The sequence below is a fragment of the Octopus bimaculoides genome, chromosome 10, assembly GCF_046866305.1.
Source record: "Octopus bimaculoides isolate indiv1 chromosome 10, ASM4686630v1, whole genome shotgun sequence".
Lineage (NCBI taxonomy): Eukaryota > Metazoa > Mollusca > Cephalopoda > Octopoda > Octopodidae > Octopus > Octopus bimaculoides.
In genome coordinates, this window is record NC_142937.1 from 82,962,083 (window position 1) to 82,985,312 (window position 23,230).

Consider the following 23,230-nt stretch of genomic DNA (forward strand, 5'->3'; position numbering starts at 1 on the left):
GTTAAAGGTTAAACACTCGATCAACTACAAAATTCTTTCAAAGGGATTTTTATAAGGTATCAACAGAAATAAACCATCACCTGACTGAACATTCCATCTGGACCTTATGTGCCTTTCACTGAGTCTGCTTTGAGCCCTTGAAAAATAATCATTGCTAAATAATAAAAACATTCACAAAACAAATTTCCTATCAGTTTTAAATTGGAAACCACATGTTTACAACCTAAAACAGGACAACACACCTATGATAAAGAGAACATGATATTTCTATGTAGTAACTGAATGTTCTGGAAAATAGCTGTTAAATCTTCCTCAAACCATACCATAATTTTGTTGGACAGTGTAATTCTAGTTATACAAAAAATATGGAATGGTCATAGCAGGAATGTATTTTGATCATAGATATTGATGAGCATCGGTGGATATTTAGATATAAGATCTCTTAGTTTGAATCTTGTGAGGGACCATGTACACATCTAGAAAAGAGATACCTAATGATGGCTGCAGGTTGAACTTAGTGAAATGAATGTTAATATGAATATTGAGTGTGTGTGTGTGTGTGTGAACGTGCGCACGCACACACACACAGTCATTTAGAAGTCTAATCAAAGCTCATAGGTAGGTGGGTTTTCAAAGCCAATGCAGGACAGTGCAAATTGAGAGAAAATATGAGTAGCTGATGGAGAAAAGGTAGACACCGTCTATTAGTATATGAAAGAAATAATCAATAAATAGATACTGATCAGCTATTATTTAAAATATAATTATCTTTTGCAATAGACTCTTTGGCACAACATGATGCAAAGACAGCTCAATACAGAATTTGATCCTGATCCAGCGACATCAACTTCATAACAAACAATGATTGTGTTGCTGTAGCTTATTATCTGTGACTGGTCAATTTATTAACTTAATCTTCACCATCCAAATAATACAAAGCTCAGTGGAGAAGGTTCTACATAATAGCACAACCTACTAGAAAGAGCAGCTAAATATCACTCATATCACTCCTTGCTGTCTTAAATACATAAAGTATACATTAAATAGTATAGGCCTTGATATTGTCTATGAAAAGATGGTATGGTCACGGTTGAAATGCCTTTGATCAAAAGTTTGTTTGTTATTGGTTTACTAACTATAATGACATTTAATACTTTAGAACTTACTACTTCTCTTTACTTTTCAATCTGAATTTCTTAAGGCAAAAAGGAAATGTTTAATTTCTTTTTTTTAAATGATCAAAACTGAAAGTTGAAAGGGTTTTCAAGATGCTACCCCAAAGAAGCTGTTTTCTGCAATTGTTTTTATGCTTGCAGAAACTAATTTACATTACATTGTATTTGGTTATCATATTTTCTATTAATTAATAACTGGTTTATATAAAGTTATAGATCGGTTTTGTTAATTTGCATTTTACTTTAGTAAATGGTTTGTACTTATGGTTCCATGCCTCACATTTCTGGGATCAGTTTTATCGTTTGTTCGTCTGTGTTGACGAAATAAATACTAGCATCACCCAGTATCCACTTATTCAATGATTATTCATATCTCTTTTACAAATGTGAACTTCTATTTAAGGGAGAATGCTACTGAATTTTTATTTTAGTCCCTTTTTGCATTTCTTTACTTTTTAACGTTTTAAAAGTAAGGGTGTTCATAAAATGTCTTACTTTAATATATCTCCTGAAATGGTAGAATAGTTGTAATGCTATTCAAATTATAGTCAATGTATGGAAATGAGTGATTGTTTAATGATTATTGTCAAATTGCCAAAAGAATTTCCGAGTACTTCTATTCATCATAACATTGATTTGCTATGCACTTGAAAGGAAGCTAAACGGCATTGGTGCCAAGATTATACAGTGAAAGAGAGGAAGATGGAAAGCTTCTTGCCTCTAAATTAGAAAGAAAGAAAATTCATTTTGATGATGCGAAGAGACGAGATGTAGAAAAATATTAAAATAAGGATGTTGGGAGAGAAAAATATTTGGAGACAGATGGTTTCTAGTCCATGTAATCTTGGAAGAATGCTTGCTAAATCAATTGATAATGGTATTTTCTATTAGATTTCAATTTATACATTTACTTCATGTTCCCTTTATATTCTCAAATCCTTTATAAAAATGTCTTTTTTAGCATTCCTTTTTAGAATAATCTCTGTTATCTGAGTTATTAAAAAAGAAAACTCAATCTACTTCTTAAAACATATTTGATTCAAATTGCAATTCCGCTGTTATTTTTATGTTAATGTCATGTGTATAAAACAAATTACACTTTGCATATTTTTTACACACAGCTTCAGATGTCTTCTGAGAGCTGATGAAATTTATAAAAGCTATTATTCAGTAGCTAACTCATGCGAATATAAACCTATTTTTGATTCTTAAATCTCATTTACATTGATCAATTTGTTTCTTTGTGAAATATTTTAAATAAAGCTTAATGTTTAAACAAATCAATTTGAAGAAGAAATCCCATCATCTGCCATTAACTTTCTGTTTCTTTGGAGTTCTATAATTTCTTAACATGGTTCATTCCCTTCCCCATCAAAAATATAGAAGCTAAAAAAACTGAAATTTTATACTGAATTGCTGTTGAAGTAAGTCATCTTAAGAAATAAGGAATTTTCCTATCACCCCTGTAAGGGTTAACAACTTTTATAATTTCATAATGAAGTTGTTCCAAGTAAATGTGACATAGAGAATTTAAAGGGTTTTCTTGGCTGCAAAAGAAATCCTGTAATGGATGTGATAGTTGTTATTGGTGTTGAATTGCTCTGGTCATCTTTGTTTAAGTAGATTTATGCAGTGATAATACCCAACTGAACTTTTGTTTGTCATTTCTGGTTGTTGCTATCCCAACTTATTCTGGACTACTAAGATTTAGAATTTTAAAGGCAGAAAGCTAGGTTTTTGGTGGAATTTCAACTGCTATGTTCAGCAACCACATTGACTAAACTGAAACTTCTTTGCTAATTTACTTGAGTGCAGTTTGTGCCCATAAACTATCAGGTTATTAAGAATGAAATGTCTGATTTTGAACTGAAAGATTATATTACTTTATCTCAACAAAAAGTTCGCTTTTATGCTGTGATGCAAAGGACAGCAAGTTTCAAGACAACATGTCATTTGATACTTGTACAGTTGCGGTGGTATCCACTTGTCCAGCTTCTTTATTTTGCCGATTTGTTTCAGATGGTCCAATACAGTTGGAATCGAAACATTAAACCTTACTGCTAACTCACATGTAGTTTGAGTAGTATCCACTTCCACTACAGTTTCCAACTCATGGTTATCCACCTTGGGCTCAGGTCTACCATAGGGCTGATTATCATGAGCAAAGTCACCAGACCGGAACTTCTCAAACCATCAATGTATGTGTGCTCAATCGCCACATCTTCACCAAACACATGGGATGCATTGGTTTCATGACAGAACTAATATTCATAAACGACATGAATTTTTTATCTATCCATGGGTTCACAAAAATTGATTTACAAGAGAAAACTCACAATATAATCAGACACCATGAATTGCTTTTTTAAAAAAAGTGATGATGTAACTCTGCAATGTTGTAAAACAAAAAATTGTCTGGATAAAACATTAGAGTTAACAGTTCTGAAGAAGGCTGGAGGGTATATCAGCTGAAACGTTGTGTTAACAACAAACAAGATGAGGACAAATATCCGTCGAATGTAAATAATGTAAATAATGATTAGAGTTAACGACTGTCAAACTTGGTGTATAAGAAAATCAGATGTTTCATTCTTAATCACCTGATATTTTGTTGTCCGACTTAAGTGACATATTTTATATATACAGTAGTCCCTCAACTACGGTGGGTGTTACATTCCAAAACCTCCCGCAATAGCCGAAAATCCTTGAAGTAGAAACAGTATTGTGCTGTATATTTTTTAAAATTATAAATGCAAAACAACACCATGGATGAATCGACGTAAGCTTGAATGGTGAACCGCGATAGGTGAACCGCAATATGGCAAGGAATTACTGTACTAGTTAACAAGTTAGGTTAGTGATTGATAGCAGTCAAATTATTAATCATTATAATCTTTAGTTACCTCATTCTCAAAATATTTTATTTAAAAAGTGTTATGTAGATGTTGCTTTATTGAGACAAATTATCAGTGCATACTTAATGCTGTGTAGATATTTGGTGAATACACTCTCTTGGACAAAACTAATAGAAACAAAACAACTATCAACTTTTCATTTCTGCTGCTGAGAGGTCAAGAGACCATATGATGGTATAATAATGATAGGAAAGCTAAATGAATTTAACTGATTCTTGCTTAAAGGAACAGGTTAAATTTAAACAGGGATTACTTAATATGTAGACATATTGAGTGTAGAATAGGATACAGTTAAGAAAATCACATTATTCATCTATTTAAAAATTTAAAAAACCAACCTGTGATACAGGTGATTTTTATTGTAGAAAGCTGAAAGCAAACATTGAAAACCATTGTGATTTGAAATATAATGTTGGTGTGTGTGTAGGTAAGAACTGACTTAAGTTTTGTTCAGTTATCAATCATATAGATTAGAGATAAGATAATTAGAAGGTGAATATCAAGAATACTGAATCATAATATGTTGTGCTTGTCAAAATGCAGACCTTGGATAATCGATTTTTACTCTATTGATCAGGCTTCAAATAACATTGTTATCCTTTACCACTTTGTTGTCAAATACTACAAAGGCAATTGTTCAGTTATATGAAGTCAAAATATTAGATAGTGTTTCACTGAATTGATATGGTTTGACATTACCATTGCAATATTAACCTTTGTAACATTATTGTCAAGTATTATAGAAGCTGTGATAAATATATACATAGAGAAGACAGAACTGGGTGAAACTGATTCTAATTGTAGTACTATACACAACAAACAATAGTTATTGAAACTATGAACAGTTGCTGTGATATATACTATTTTTGGAACTGTTGCAAAGTTACTTAGCACTTTTTTGACTATATTCCCAATGCCTACATGCTTAAATTAATATTTATTATAATCAGAATTTGGAGGAATTTGCTAAAATTATCTGTTATGTTAGATATTGCTTGTTGTTGTTTTTGCTTAGCCCTAGTTTGGTGCTGATTGAGCTATCAAAAACATTCTAACCATGACCACCCTGTCTTATCAGCAACAACAGTCTACAATGCTTCTTTCCTTCCTTCTTTTCTGTCTTTTTATTTTTTGGCTGTTATGTTGGTGTTGTTCAAATAAATTTTCATACCATTCATGCTATCATGAAATTCTCATAGAGATTTCAATTTAAATAGAATTCAGTGACCCTTTTGATACAGAGTGTCTCAAGTGAGTTGGTATTATAAAGGATACGTCAAAAGCTCTATCACACAGTGATATATTCTGCTAGCCATTACTATATGTAATGATACTTTCTCAGTATGATGAAGATATAACTGAAGAATTTAATATTAATCTATAGATTTTTACCTCTTTGTTTAAGTTTTTTGGTTTCCAGACCTTTGTATGAAAACTACTTTGGGGATATTAATTATAAACTTAGTCTGCTGCATCTCATGAACAAATAATTAAAATTTGTAGAGATGAAATGTTAGGCATTTCTTGCAATGGTGACATTACTTAAATAGTGTACTGTCTTTATAGAAAGTATGCAACTAATGTAACTGTAGGAAGTTGATATTACAAGGAGGTATCAAAAACGTTCAAGGACTAGATCTGTTTTATAAAAATTGCTTATTTACCTAAGTTTTAACATCATCTCCTTCAAAATAATTACCTTGCGCAGCAATACACTGGTCCCAGTGTTCCTGCCACTTTTGGAATCTGGTCTGGAAGTTGTTTTCCATAAGTGAGTCGAGGACCTTGTGTGATTCATTCTGGATCTTGATACTGGTGTTAAAAAGGTGACCTTTTAGCTGAATTTTCATCTGAGGAAAGGGGTGGAAGTCCACAAGTGCTAAATCTGGTGAATAGGGTGACTACAGAAGTGATACCATGTTTTTGGTGAGAAACTCACAAATGAGGAGGGCTCAATAACAGGCTGCGTTATTGTCGTGAAGAATCCAGTTCTTCAAACTCCACAGACCCAGTGGCTTTTGTCAAATGTCCTCCCTCAAAAGCTTCAAAACGTTGTGGTAGAACTCTTGACTGATGGTTTGGCCCTGGGGGATGAATTCTCGATGCACAATACCACATTTCTGGGGGTGATGTTTGTGGTAGGTTTTCCAGATTGCTCGTCGTTCTCCAGGGACATTCTTCTGCTTTAAAGCACCTGTGCCACTCGAAACATTGCATGTGACCCATTCCCTCATCCCTGGAAGCTTGCCAAAGCATGCTCAATGTCTCTGTAGCAGACTTCCCGAGTTTAATGTAAAATTTCACATTGGCTTTTTGTTCCTGTCCATGACAAAATCGCAGACTACAGCATACATGTGATCACAAAAACACATATTTCACAACTTGCAAAGTAAGCACAGTGATTTCACCCAGAACACTGCCTCGTGAAGGTCACTGCTAGCTCTCATTGTGCACACAGTCTTGTACTGCTGTCTAATTCACTATAGAACTAGTCCGAGAACTTTTTGATATCACCTCATACGAAGGCTTGTCTCTCTCTAATTATTACCACTTTATTATTTTATCTTCCAATTATGTAATTATCGGAACTGAAACAAAAGTAATTTTACTAAAACAAAATGTGTAGGCTAATTGTATAAGATTGTTGGATCTGTATTAACAAAGTAAACCATATATACAGCATGCATTGGTAATGTATATAACAATTATTTGTATAACAGTTGTTACAGTTAAAGACCTCTTTTATCTTAAACATATTATATTCAATTACAGAAAAGTGAGATATATTCAGAAACAGGTCCCCATTTTGTGTGTGATTTGGTTGAATGAAACTTGTAGTTGCTAGTCATGCCAGATATCTGTTTCACTAGTTCAGTCATGACTAATGAGGCAGTAAAGACTAAAGTTTAGATTATTTTATTTGATCAATCAGAAATAAACTAACTAAATCTTAACACATCCACAATTGTTAGGCAGCTGTTTCTTCAGTGATGGTTTGAATGAGTTGACAATAATGCAAACAATTTTAGTATGTCGGAATGAATACAAGTCCCTACTACCACCAGGGAAATGATGTTCTCAGAATGCAGAAAGTAATAGAAAGTCCATATGGTATGTTCATTTTAAACAATAGACATGCAAGGTGTGTAATGAAGCTATAGGCAAACTAATAGTGAAAGTAGATTACACATATAGTGAGTGAACAGAAGGTTGAATAGCAATAGATTCTCTCAAATGCTTAGTTGTTCCCTAGTTGATACTTTCTAGATGACCTAACCATCAGTGCATGAGATGTAGAAGCTTAGTTGTCAGAATAGGAGTAGTTTGGTAAAAGACCAACATTTGTTTCAAAATACCTAAGTGAACTGGTCTTTCCAGCACTGTGTCACCAATCCTTATAAGGCTTAGCATCCTGAGATTAGTCTTCACCATTTCATTCCAAGTTTTCCCAAGAATCCCTCTTCAACAAGATTCATTCATTTTGAATGCTCTCCTTTGCTTTGTACAGCTTTTATATCCTCATTTATATTATATCTGTACAATATCAGTCTTCTCTTGCACTCTTGTTTCCTCTTATGTCCAGGTTTTCTCTCATCTCATTTGTGCTCAACCATTCATATCCAGCAGATGATGCTTTTTCATCTCTTTCTAGTCTTTGAAAATCTTATGCATTCAAGGTCCATATCTTACTATTTTGTAGTATCACATTTCATACACCAACAAAATACAATCTGCCCATTGCTCAGAAGAAGAATCCCTTTATTACTTGCAGAAATAATTGCTCGTGAACTTTTTCCATCCTATTTTTACTCTAGTTTCTGCACTTTCAGAACAGCTGGTCTTAAACTCCTCTGTTATGGCTATTTTTCTACACCTAATTTCTGTAGTAACCACCAGGTTACAGAGTATAAACCATGTTGGATGCCTTCTCCTAATCAACTAATGACAGGTACACTTAGCTAGGTATTTCTGTAGTTATCTCACCAGGAAGAGGCTCTCAAATGCATCTCTTCCTGCACAAAACTGAACTCCATCTCATCTGTTCCTTATTAATTGTTTTTTGGTAACTCCCCTGTGTCCTTATAGCAGTTGATAATGATACTGCTATACCAGTCATTGGATATGGCGCACTCCTATACTAGTTGACCAACTTGATGTGTGACTAGCTCATAACCTACATTGCCATTTTTCAGCTTTTCAGTGACTATACCTGATGCTCTAGCTACCTTTCCTCTCTTCATATCTTTATTCACTCTATCTACCATATTTCTGTCAACCTGTGGTAGTTGATCCCAGATTTAGGTTTACTTTGTGGTAAGCCCTCCTTCTGGTTTGTATTCTTTTCATTTAACAGTCTCTCATAACAGCATTTGCCAGCTGGTGATAACGGTTTTGGTAAAAGCAAGTGTATTGCTTTCATTCCAAATACACTTTTTGATGGTGTCTTCATATTCTCTAGTACACAGTCTTGCAATTCAGAACACTTATATGTCTGAAAGAATTAAATGTATGGTTTCAAGTTGTGTTTCACAGATTCTAGATCATGATATAATCTTTTACAGTGCCCTACCGTTTACACCAATGTTGAGATTTCTCATCCTTGTCTTTCTTGAATACATTTTACCAACATTTCTACTCACATAGTTTTAGAATTTTGTGAAAGGCTTTATCCAGTTCCACAAATGCTTGGTGTAGTGATTGTAAACTCACCAGACCATTCTTTTAGATGCTCTATACTTAATTAATATGACCTGCCTTTTTTTTTTTCTTCCAAATCTGAAACTCTTTCCAGAGCAAAGGTTATCTTCTTTACAATGAAATATGACTACAAAATATTGTTTTCATGCTTTTAGTCATTGGATTGTGACCACAGTGGTTTCTGCTATGATAAAGAGTAAATTGATATAATCAATTGAAATAGGCTGCTTCTTATTGTATTGGCCTGGATGGGATTTAAATTCAGAACACTATGATATAATTAAATACCATAAGGTATTTCATCCGATGCTCTCAGGATTCTGTCACTCCTTTTTTGTTTTTTTTTTGTTTTTTTTTCCCTTGTTTATGCTTACTTAAATTCTTTGATTTCAAAGATATGGTAGCCAATTTCTGTTTAGTATTTTTATATGTTTGGTTTTTAATCTATCAAAATTGACCCCCATATCTGATTGCAGAATTTTTTTTATAAATTAAAGTAATATTTATGTGTATTAATTGAAATATATCAGAAATTCTGGATCTGTCAAATAGTATATATTTTCCTTCTTGAGTGTTTCCAACTTGAGAGATTATACACAAACAATTTATCCATAGCAACTATTTCATCTTGGTGAACGTGAATCACTTTCGATCTCTGTAGGCCGTCATCCTACAACAGCAATTTGTATTGTTTATTCTTTATTTATACAGTTGCTTTGTTGTATCAAAGCAAAAACCCACCTCAATTGCTGCTAATTCTAAACCACTCAGCAGCACAACCCACACTTTTCCATTCCTGCAACCCATTCAATCATACATCAACGACAATACTTGTCATGTTCTACAACACTAGATCACAGTCAAACAATTATTAGCCTATACAAAATGGAAAAGAATTTTGTCACCTGTCTTTCTAGTCAACCCTGCTCTGTATCAATCATATTGCTTCTCTTAAAATCTTTTTCCTCATATTTTAGTTCTGCTGTAGCAAGACTTCCTTCTATGCCAGTTTATTACAAGAATACAAGATTGCTTTCTGTTAATCTTTACCAACTCTCCTTCAATTGCTAATGCATCTGGTTTGGAATTATTAATTCCCCCTACACAAATCTCAACTCTGCCTACTCAGTACTGAAGAAAAATCACTTTGCTGTATCTTTCTGTCCCAACCACTCTTCTTGTAGGTTTTTTTGTTCTCAGTTTTTCTTGATCTTATTATACTATATATATATATATATATATATATATATATATATATACACACACACACCCATTTATTTATATTTCCCCACAGCTCTTGTGTTTCTCTTAGTGATTTCTCTTATTAATACTACTACTACTACTTCCAATAATAATAATAATAATAATAATGGCAACAGTCTTTCTCTTATGGTTCTATAAAATTCTCGATATTTCATTAGTGCTATGTTATTTTCTCTTATCTTGGCAATTACATTTTTTTATAACTGTACAAAAGAAATATCAAAATCAATGCACTAGATGTTAATTAATCCAAATTATATTATTTGAATAATTGTTTCTGAAATGTTTTTCATAGTATTAGTCTTATTTTATTTTATTTCATTTTTCTTTGACTTTTCTTTAAATTCTGAATGGATAATAATTTTCATTTCCAATACCATCTCTGAATTAGAAAAATATTTCTTTATGATTCAAGAGTATGGTATATAAACAGTTTGCATATTTTGTGTATGAAGGAAATGTTCAGATTCCACTTAAATTCTATGGCCTTCCACTTTGAGAGTGTTATTTATTGTGGATTTTGCCTTCATTTTAACAAGATTCTTTCTTTGTCATAATCTACTTCCTTTTAGAAGATTTTTAACTTCACAAGAAACATTTTCAGATTTTTAACTTCACAAGAGACATTTCCTAATTTTAACTTCACAAAAAATCCTTTCCAAATTTTTAACTCTTGATAATATTTCAAGCTGTTGTTATCAAGTCTTAAGCCATTATCAAATAATCTTATGATCAAATCCATGGTATTCTTTTTTTTTCTTTTATTCTTTTACTTGTTTCAGTCATTTGACTATGGCCATGCTGGAGCACCGCCTTTAGATAAAACTGATCGACCTCGGAACTTATTCTTTGCAAGCCTAGTACTTATTCTATCGGTCTCTTTTGCTGAACCGCTAAGTTACAGGGACATAAACACACCAGCATCGGTTGTCAAGCGATGGTGAGGGGACAAACACAGACGCACACACACAAATGCATACACACCAATACATACATACATATATATATATATATATGACAGGCTTCTTTCAGTTTCCATCTACCAAATCCACTCACAAGGCTTTAGTCCTAAGGCTATAGTAGAAGACACTTATCTTAGGTGCCATTCAGTGGGACTGAACCCAGAACCATGTGGTTGGGAAGCAAACTTCTTACCACACCTGTCTAAGACCCTTATATCCAGTGTATCCTTTTGAAAGGTAGGGTTTAATTTGATGGGGATTTAATTTCTGTTAAATGAATTTTATTTTGTGTCTTTTCTTAATTAAAAAAATGAGTTTCTTAAAACAAAAACACGTGTTATTTCCATATATTAACTGTTTTCTTGATAATTAATCTTAGCTAGATTAAAAAAAAAAAGAAAGAAAATTGTTCTATCAGTTATATATATTGAAACACACATTCATTCTCACAAAGGTTTGTGTAAAGAAAGCGTAATATGTAGTGGAGTTCATTCATTAGAAGCTGGTGGATCACTTTATTGCTAAATTTCTTAATTGAGAATTCATTTGATTGACAAAGATACCCCCCCCCCCCCTTATCAACTAAATGGATGCAAAATGCCCAGAAACTCAGAGTAAAGATGAAGTAACTCAGTTTCTTTTATATGTGTGTGTGTACATCTTTTGTAAATTTGCATAAATTATTTCTGTACACATTTCTGCAGAGATGTTTTTGTCTACAATTATATGAATGGAAGTTTGTAACTGCTATTGTTTTCAGTAAATACCAACCACTTTCTCATTCATTCAGCCCAATGACAAATCAATAAAATAGCCAATCTTTCCTCTTCTTTCTTACTTTCATCACAAATGGTAGTTTAGGTGAATCTTTTCTTCTATATCGAAACTATTTTTGGCAACTTCCAAGTTCAAATCCTGACATGGTCAGCTTTGTCGTTCATCCATTTGGTATTGATGAAATAAAGTCCTCTCAAATTTCTAGCCTTGTGTCTGTTAAGAACAACTGTTGTTCCCTTTTATTCTAATGAGCCCCGTCACAATAATATAGTTACTGGGATTTAAAGGGTGGGGAGAATATCTTGGTGGGTAATTTGACCATGATACTCATGTGTATTTCTCTCTCTCTCTCTCTCTCTCTCTCTCTCTCTCTCTCTCTCTCTCTCTCTTTCTCTCTCTCTTTCTCTCTCTCTTCTCTCTCTCTCTCTCTCTCTCTCTCTCTCTCTCTCTCTCTGTGAGAGATATTCATAATTGCTTGCTATGAGTAATTGTTTAATTATGCACTGTCAAAACCTCCCCTTACTTCTTGCAAATTTTGAAGTATTTTACAGTTTTTTTTTCACAAAATATATTTAATCAATTTATTAGCCATTGTATGTATATGAATTAATTTGGCTTTAAAACATTGTGTAATTAAATATTATATGGATGGATGGATGTGCGTGTGTGTGTGTGAAGTAAATAAAATATACAGTCGTTAACAATTTCAATATGTTTTATGTTATTGTACACGGTATTTCTTCCTTTGATTCGTTTGTTCAATTTTATTAATCTTCATATTGCAGGGTGGATGGTGGTTTTTTTTTATTTGCTTTTGTAAAGTTGATGTTACCACTAATACTACTATTACTATTACTTGTATCTATTGGAAACACTGTTGTGGCTATTCAGAGACAGTGAGTCATCTCTGCCACTTCATAACAGTCCAGAAAAGAATAACTCTTACATGAACACTGTCTCTCACTCTCTTCACTCATTCATACACTCACTCACTCACTCTCATTTTCCCTCTCTTTCTCCTCCTCTCTCTCTTAGACAAATCAGTAATGTTTCAGTTTAAGATGAAGGGCAGTGTTCATGTTGTCATCAGTATGTGGGATTTGAGTTTTTTTAGAATTACATATATATATATGTGTGTGTGTGTGTGTGTGTGTGTGTGTGTGTGTGTGTGTGTGTGTGTAGCTTATGTTAATTATTGGGTTGCATTATTTAGCAAAATTACTATGACTCTTTACTTTCTGGGTTTTGTCAAGGTCAACTTCACCTTTGATCCCTCTGGTTTTGATAACAAATAAAGTACCAGCCAAGTACTAATGTGTAATTGACCCTAATCTTCTCCCACCAAATACATGTGCTTGTATAAATGCTAGAAATGAAGCCCTTCTCAGATTAATTTTATCTAGAAGGTATTATCTCCCCCTATGATAGTTGACAACCAAGGGTATATCAGGTATTTCATGGATCTTGGTATTTTGTTAGTATTTTTGAAATTTGGTGAGAGTAGTATTTGAGAATTGGATGTTGTTATCTACTTTAGTTGATTATAAAATAATAAGTGTATTGGAAGTGGGGTTAGAGAGTAGAGCAATGAACTAAATATATCTTAGGGTATTTAGTTTGATTCATTTAAGTTTTGTGTTCCTATCATAATGTTAGAATCATTCTTCCGGGGATGATAAACTAATGTACCAGTGATATAGTTAAGAAAAAAAAAAAATGTAGGACCATTGATATAATACAAATTATGTTTGTTAATACTGATTACACATTCACTACTATAACATGCAGAAGGGAGCTGGCTATATGCATGAGCTCTTGTATCACTTCAGAATTGACCTTGATATGTGATTTTGGTTAGAACATTATTTCCCATGTAGATCCAGATACCAGAAATTCTACAAAGGTCTTATCTTTTAGAAAAGGAGACTAATCCCTCTTCTAATTCAAACTTAAAACTGGAGCTAAGCAATGCATAGGGGTACATTTTGAATCACCCCACTACATTAATCTCTACAAAATAAACCTTTAAGAACTAAATTATTATATAAATATTAGGAAGTTTTTAAGTTTAATTTCTAGACCTCTAATAATCCCCAGTTTCATGTCTGTCAGTTCCATATGTATGAAGTGCATGTCAGGGACAGTATCCAGTGTAACGTATCTACTACCTTTGATCAGCCCAACATGCTAAACTTTAATGTCGCTGCTAGTGAATTAATTATTATATATAATTTTTTTATTTACCTTTTAGCCTTTTAGAATAAAATGGATGATGAATTGCATATCAGTAAAACAAGACTTATTTCAATTGTTTCTCTCGTGAAAATTGACCTTGTGCCTAATGAAAAGAAATCAATATTTGATATTACTTTTCACACTTCCAGGTTTGTTAAATAAAAATACAGTGATATAGATATTATCAACTATTCCTTCTCCTAAAATGCTTGACCCCATGCCTTGATTAGAAATCAATATTTTATGTCATATTTCATCCTTCCAGGGTTGATAAAATAGGTACCAGTTAAGTACTGAAGTTGGTAGTATAAATCCAATGTTGCTACTTCCCAAATTTGTAGCATTGAATCTATGTTAGAAATTTATTTTCTGATGGAGGGTATTTCTTATAAACTAAGCTATAGAAAATTCAGAGTAGCAGAAATGAAGATCATTTCCATTTCAATGTATTATTATCATTGCTATTAAGGTGGCGAGCTGGTAGAATTGTTAGCATGCCAGGTAAAATGCTGCTAAGCATTTTGTCTATCTTTACATTCTGAGTTCAAATACCAATAAGGTTAACTTTGCTTTCATCCTTTGGGGGTTGATAAAATAGGTACCAGTTGAGTACTGGAGTTGATTTTAAATGACTTAGCCCCTCTCCACAAATTTCAGGCCATGTGCCTATAGTAGATAAGGATTATTATTATTATTATTATTAGTCATTTTCGATGCAAATTCCTGATTCATGAGAAAAGAATATAGTTAACTATTGGTTAAATTACATTTTAAAAATAGGCTCTGTGGGTGGCTCATTGATAATTTTATTTGAAATATCTTTGATTCCTTTTCTATTGTATTGATAGCTCGGTTTAAAATTTTTTGTTTTCAATTTGCAGTAAGGTAAATTTCTGCTAATTTCGACTCTGCGCACACGTGTGTGTGTGTGTGTGTGTGAGAAAGAGAGAAAGGTGATTTTTATGTAGTTGGTATTGAAGAAACAAATGATACAGCAGCCACTTGCTACAACTTTTATACATCACGTTGTGTGTGCATCCTTTAGAATATTGCTGTAGCTTTCTATATATATTTGATATATTGCACACTCATTGCCCATCTATTCTGAATGATACTGCTCGCTATATATTTAATACAGTCTATTGTATAGATAGTGCTACCTATCCATAGCTTGTTTCTATCTATCTATCGATCTATCTATCTATATATATATATATATATATATATATATATAGTCAGTACTACTTCACATTGATACATATATCTTACTCTATAAATTCTAAACATTATATACTAACATTGCTGCCTTCACTAGTGTTGCAACTCTCTCTCTCTCTCTCTCCTATCTCTTTACTCTCTTTTTCTTCCCCATACATACATACATACATACATACATATATATATATATATATATATATATATATATATATATATATATATATATATATATATATATACTCACACACACGCACGCACATATAGACACTACTTCCTCCTTTCACTGATGCTGCAGCTATATATTCTTGAAAAGCAAGCACCAATTATTGTATCGATCAAAATATTCATTCAGCACCATAATGATATTGCTGCCACTGTAGCCATCACTATAGCTTCAGTTGCTGGACCTAATCCTTGATAACACCTACTTTTTCCTCCCTGCTGCGTTGCTGTCCTGGTTCCTTACTCTGTTACATTAACCACAGAATTGCTGTGATTATTTTTGGTGCAAAATGCAGCAGACATATTGATCAATTTTCTTCTGCTCTACAGGAATTTTTGATAAAGGGTTTTGTTGTTTTATTTTGTAGCATAAAAATATGTGTATGTAATTGTATATATGTATGAGTGTGATTGTATGTGTGTGTGTGTGTATTTATGCATATATGTATGTACATGTGTGTGTGTTGTCTCTCTCCATGCACACACACACACACACACACACACACACATTGTGTGTGTAAATTTATAGTTGCCACTTCACAATAGATACTATATAGTATTTATGGGATTTATCTCTGAAATAATTTTCATGCTATGATAGTTATTGATGGAATTGAGTGAGGGAAAACAAACTCATAAATACATTAGAAAACAAAGACAAAAAAAAAAGAAAGAAAAATCTATAATAACCCTAATAATTTTTAATCCAAAACATGTGTAACTTCATTTACTCTTATCATTTCGTTCAAAATATTTAGTTGTGAAATATAGAATAAAAGTATATTTGTATATTCCTATAAATAATTTTATAATAACCTAGATTGTTGTTTTTATATGGTAATAATATTAATGTTAGTAGTAATAGTAGTTGTGAGAATTATTCATAATCATCTTTTTGGTTTTCTGCATCAGAACCTCAGTAGCACACAGACAGACAGCTAGATGACTTGTTAAAATAATTCCTATTACATTATCATTATTAAATGCTACTGCCAAGAGTTACACATTCCAGTCTTAGTTCCATGCAATAGATAGAAATTCTTCTGTCATTTGCATGAATTTCTTTAAAAATTTAGTTATTATTTTTCTCCAGATTTCTATATTTGTCTATTCATCTTCGTTTTTCATCGAGTTAGAAAAGACAATCTGAAAATACTGTATTTTAATGCTGCTATGATTTAGCAATTCAAATATTAGACATGCATAAAAAATGCATTCAGCTGGATCAGCTGACCTGAAAAATCAATGATGAAGGGGGAGGGGTCTGGGAATACTACCGCAACTGCCACTATCTTTTCCTTTCACTGTCCAAAGAATGTGAGGATGACTCACTCGCACAGTTGCTTTGGACATTTTCTATTTAAACACTAGCAATATCAATCAACAGCTCTACTCTTGTTCAGCTTGATGATTTTTGCATTAATATGTTTCTGGGGTAAGAATTGACTGGAAAATATCTGAAAGAAAATCATCATTTAAGAAACACATTAAAATTATATAATAATAATAATATTAATAATAACGATAATGATGATGATGGAAATGATAATAATCATAATAGTAATTAGTTATCCTCCATTGAAATTATTTATGTCAGTTTCTTTTTGTCTCTTAAATTAAGAACCGTCAGTGTTACTATATACGTTAAAGTAGCAATGATCAAACTGGAAATTTCTGTACGCTCTCTCAGTGTCTCTTCTCTCTAAATTGTATTATAGCTAGATTGCTAAAGCTAGGTGCCCATGCTAAGTGGGAGAGAACAAGCAGTAGTTGGCTATCAGAAAGGAGATGCAGTATCGTTCACACACACGTGCACGCACTGACACAAGCTCACACATTATTACTTTCTCGTTTACTGGACATATTGTTCACTACTATTATTTAACATAACCCACCACCATCACCATATCACATTCAATGAATTGCGGTAAATAGTAGCAGTTATTTGTGTATTTCTTCAATAAACGAATTGGTTTTATATATGTTTGTGCGTGTGTGTGCTGACAGATATTTAGGAGTATTTTATGTATCAATAAGAGCAGGAATATTATTTGTGATTTCTATTGATATGAAAGATTACACACACATATATATATATATATATATATATATATATATATATATAATAATATTAGGGACAATATGTGATAGTGGATTTTCATCGATGAGTTCTTGAAACTTGGTTATTTCCCCTAAAACTATATATTTTATATATATATATATATATATATGTATAAACCTTACAATCTGTCTTTCTTTCTCTCTCTTCTTACCATTTCCTCTCTATCTATATATGTGTGTGCATATGCTTGTATGAATATGAAATGAATATTTATAAACAAAACAGCCAAATCTTGTGAAAAATGAGTGGCATCTAAAATTGTATTTATTTCTTGTATGTATCTATTTCCTGTAAGTATATGACTTGTGTGTAATTATGTGTGTATTAGCATGTGTATCATTTCACAGACTGTAAGTATGCAGTGTCCCTTCATGTTACAATAACTACAATGGTTAACAGGAAGGGCATCAAACTGTAAAACATTGTCTCAGAAAAGCCATCAAACCCATGCCAGCATAAAGTAGCAGGCATAAACTAATGATGATAAACTAATAATGTTGAGTACTGAAAATCCTGGCAAAATACAATAAGTCGAATACGAGATAGACGAAGTATACATGCGTATACGTAATAATGTATATATAGATATATGAAGATATCTGTGTATATAGAATGAAGTCTGTACATGCATATGCATTTATATGCTGAGTCAGTTCATACTGTGGTTAATAGGGGCAGCAATAAACATAATCATACCCTAATCATATACATCATGAGTGAGCCTGCTCCTCTCCTACATATACCATCAAGAACTTCTAAACTTAGTATTAACATTTTAGAGTGCTGTATATGCTCTTGACTACATATTTTAAACTATTTTAGTGTTGAGGATCTAGGCCACAAGAACAAAAACAAGGAGTGACTCTATAAAAAAAGGCTTTTGTGACTGTTTTTACAGTATTCCACAGGCATGCCTGTTTAATAGCTGCAGGTATGGCTATGAAAAGCTTCTTTCTCAACTCTCTAGCTTCAGATTCAGTCCTAGTGTGTAACACTTAGGGTGAGCGTCTTGTAGTGTAACCCCCAGGTCTTGTTAATGAATTTGAAAGACAGACTCTGAAAGGAGTGGATTTGGTAGATGGAAACTAAAGCTAGGTGCCCATGCTAAGTGGGGGAGAACAAGCAGTAGTTGGCTATCAGAAAGGAGATGCAGTATCGTTCACACACACGTGCACACACTGACACAAACACACACAAGCCTGTCATATATATATATATATGTATATATATATGTTTGTGTGTCTGTATATATATGTTTGTCCCCCCTCCACCTGATTTTGGTGTGTTTTTGTCCCTGTAACTTAGCGGTTCAGCAAGAGAGACCAATAGAATAAGTTCTAGGTTTACAATGAATAAGTCCTGAGGTTGATCTGTTTGACTAAAGGCGGTGCTCCAGCATGGCCACAGTCAAATGACTGAAACAAATAAAAGAATATAATTAGAGCAGCTACTACTGTAGTTCCAGGTGAAGAGTGGGATAAGTGTATGAATATGAGTTACTGTGAAGGCTTGATGCAGATTCATACAAATTATGATATGCTTTTAAGGACTCCAGTTTTGCTGAGTTGGACTTGTCTTCTTGAACATCACTACTTTGCTCCATGTCTTCCTGGGTATCTTTCTTCCATTAGTTTCTGCCACATTTAGTAATACACATATCACATGACCATACCTGTGCAGTGTTTTCTCTTGCACACTCAATTTGATGCCTTTTAAGCTCAGTTTTCCTCTCAACGCATTTGCACTTTGTTGTACAAGCACACTGATGTCACACATCCAGAAGAGTATTCTAACTTCAATTCTTTCTAATCCGCACATATCCTCTGCATTCATAACCCATGTTTCATTACTATGTAGCATTGCTGTTTGTTTCACTGACATCATACAATCTGCTTTTCACCTTGAAGGGGCAACTTTTTGTTAGCAACATTGGTAACAGCTCTGTGGACTTTCTCTGGCAGGTTCACATTCTAGCAACTATACTTTCAAAACATCCCCATCCACTGCTAATTAGTTTACCATGGTAACAGAAACAATCTACTTCTAAGGATTCTCCTGGTCATTCATGAAGATGTGAACGTGGCCGTTGCCAGTACCACCTGACTGGCCTTCGTGCGGGTGACATGTAAAAGCACCCACTACACTCTCTGAGTGGTTGGCGTTAGGAAGGGCATCCAGCTGTAGAAACTCTGCCAAATCAGATTGGAGCCTGGTGTAGCCATCTGGGTCACCAGTACTCAGTCAAACCGTCCAACCCATGCTAGCATGGAAAGCGGACGTTAAACGATGATGATGATGATAGTGTTCTTAGTGTTTAGTGCACCGTCCATCTACCACAAACGAAGTCCACGTTCTGTGTTAACCTCCCTGTGATTCCACTGCATCTCTTGTGGTGTGTGTCCTTAGTTTGCACTGGATACACTATATGGAATTATTATCTACACCATTTTTTCATATTGAGCAGGGTCCTTTTCCTGACAGGATTAACATACTGTCTGTTTTCCTGCTTATCAGAACTTTGGTCTTCTCCAAATTAACTGAGGTCCTTGAACTCCAGATTTTTACCTCCACATATGGAAATTTTTTGGAATTCTACAACAGATTCAGCTATAAAAACAAAATCATCAGCATAAAAAAAGTTCCCACAGACAACTACTCTTAAATTCCTCTGTTAGGACCTTCATAAATTGAGAAACCTGACAGCTGAGTCCTACTGAACTCCTACTCATGTACTAAATTCATCAATGTACTTTTTGTTAACTTTCACCTTACTGACTGTACATGGCTTGGATGGTTACCCCAAACTCACCTTCTACCTGCCACTGCTGTCACCGACCAATGGACAAAACTTGAGTTTGATGTCATTTAAGTGTGTATGTAAAGTATTACACATGATTCACAAGTTCCAAGGTTTTGCCTCACTGTGTTGAATCTTGAGCAATGTATTTTAGTTTAGCTTCAGGTTAACCAATGCTTTATGAATGAAACTGACAGAAACTGCATGGAAGCCTGTCAGATAGACTATGCCTATAATTTAAAGGTCTAATCTGTTGTTGGCACTCCATCGCTTACGACGTCGAGGCTTCCAGTTGATCCGATCAATGGAACAGCCTGCTCGTGAAATTAACGTGCAAGTGGCTGAGCACTCCACAGGCACGTGTACCCTTAACGTAGTTCCCGGGGATATTCAGCGTGACACAGTGTGACAAGGCTGACCCTTTGAATTACAGGCACAACAGAAACAGGAAGTAAGAGTGAGAGAAAGTTGTGGTGAAAGAGTATAGCAGGGTTTGCCACCATTCCCTGCCAGAGATTCATGGAGCTTTAGGTGTTTTCGCTCAATAAATACACACAATGCCCGACCTGGGAATCGAAACGACGATCCTATGACCACAAGTCCGCTGCCCTAACCACTGGGCCATTGCGCCTCCACAAAGGTCTAATCTAATCACATTGTATGATACTGATTCTTCTTGAAAATTGTATTAATGGTGTAGTTGTCTGAGTTGGTTGGTGTGTCATATGTATGTGCATCTGGATAAGCTTACCTTTGTGTAGTAGGTGCGCATACTTTAATGCACAAGTGTGTGTGTGATTTATGTGTGGATATGTGATTGTGTGCATGTTTGTAATCGAGGAACCTCAAATTGAGAATCTCTGGAATGTTCTATGAATATGTTTGTGTAGATTTATATGTATACAATATATTTATAAAATAAAATATTGATGTCATAAGAATTTACAAACTTTCAAGCGAATGTGAAACAATCCTTTTTTGGAAAAGTGGATCTTAAAAGACACATGAAGCTAAAAAATTATAGCATGTAATTGGATAGAAAAAATTGAAGGCTGCCCATTGATATTTGATCCACATCTGTAGACATGATAGGCGTTCTACCAAATGAAGCCTTTGACTTTTTCTACCCAGAAAAGCCTTTATTCAACCCATTATTTACATGTTATTATTTACTTGCTATAGTGGTATGTGATGTACCTCGAGAGCCATTGTTCCAAAAAAGAATTGTGCACGTGTGTGTGTGCGCATATATATGTGTATGGATGTCTTGTGAGTTGGTGACCTCACTTGTGTTGGTGCCATGTGATAAGCACGCAGTAGACCCTGTGAAGTACCTAGCAGCCATCTGTAGAAGGACATCCATCTGTAGAAGGACATCCATCTGTAGAAGGACATCCATCTGTAGAAGCCATGCCAAAGCACAGAGTCCTCTGCTCATCAGCTCCTGAGAAACCATAGAAACTGAATGTTACATGATGATAATAAATGTATTTATATATATTTCTGAAAGACCACAAGGGAAGATACCTTTCATTGTCAGCCTAAAATACTTTTTGTTTTTGAATATAATGTCTAATTGCATAGTGTGTCTATAACCACCACAGTCACATCCAGTGTGCATATAGTATGGTGTCTTAAATGCCATTTCAATTCACATTGTTACTTCTATGCAAGTTGGTGTTGCACATCTTGCAGATCATACTCCTGTGGTTTTTGAAGAATTCTGTTTCTGCATATGTGTGTGTGTGTGTGTGTGTGTGTGTGTGTGTGTGTGTGGGTAAATATAGAGTTCCGTGCAAAACTTAAAAGTGCACTTCAAGTATTTTTCTGAACCCTTGGGAAAGACATGTATATTGCAATATTCCAAGTCCTTCTCTAATTCTGAATCGTTTTGTCTGTTTAAGAAGGAATCATTTATTTCAAATTGTACGATGGGGAGCAAAAATTTTACCCACTAAATATTTTTTTTTTTACTTGCTGGAAGTTATTGTGTTTTTGTTTTGAGGGGCAGTTAGGTTCCTTTTCTTTGCAACATGGCTTTTCTTTAACTCAATTTGTGTTTGCAAATCTTTTTAATTGATAAATAAGGAAATATATTGTACATGTGAAAATGCACTTATATTGTGACAATATAAACATTCATGCAACAGAAACCTTGAACCTCAAGACAGGCATTTTCTCTTTGAGGTACATCACTTCCACCACTTAAAATATCTACTGTCACTCTGTTTTACAGATCACAGGTATTCTCCATGCTGTAGATCTGTTCAGATACATGGCAGCTATATTATTATTGTCATTGTTGTCATGTCACCAGGGACAAGATATTTGGCTTGAACTGCACTGCATTTCATTTGGCCTGCCTCTTGTTGCAACTGGTGCTTTAAGCCTTAGTGAGAACAGTTATGGTAGTGAATGTTGGTGGTTTAGAAGCTGCTTGAACATAATGAAGAAAACATTGTCACTGAGAAATGCCAACCGTTTTGGTCACTCACAAAACGCTAGGCAGCATCTGAGAATACCAGTTTCTCAGATACTGGTATCATGTCTTCTCACTATTTCTTTTACCAAAGTATGTTTGGTACATTTAAGGTTCCTTTCCATGTAAACCCACTGAAATTTCTTTTTATTACAATCTCCTTCCTTTCCTTGCCTTGATAAAAGAAAATATTTTATTTCATTCTTCTTATTTATTTACCTTTTTCTTCTTAACTGTGTCCCATAGCAACTCCCCCTCTCTTCCAATATTTTCCTGATAATTACTAACTGAAAAGTTGAAGTTAAATGTTTATTGAATTGATATTTAACTTTATCTAAACGTTAGTTTAGTTGATCCCCAATCACAG

The 23,230-nt window shown here is 33.8% G+C and overlaps 1 protein-coding gene and 1 long non-coding RNA gene across 40 annotated transcripts in view; one reads left to right on the forward strand and one right to left on the reverse strand.

The window, feature by feature from the left end:
• The window catches only part of LOC106871599 (tyrosine-protein phosphatase Lar), a 591,306-nt gene that overhangs the window by 333,486 nt on the left and 234,590 nt on the right, over positions 1 to 23,230 (forward strand). The window lies entirely within an intron of this gene.
• Positions 1 to 23,230, reverse strand: part of LOC128248924 (uncharacterized) — a 126,972-nt gene that overhangs the window by 3,285 nt on the left and 100,457 nt on the right. The window lies entirely within an intron of this gene.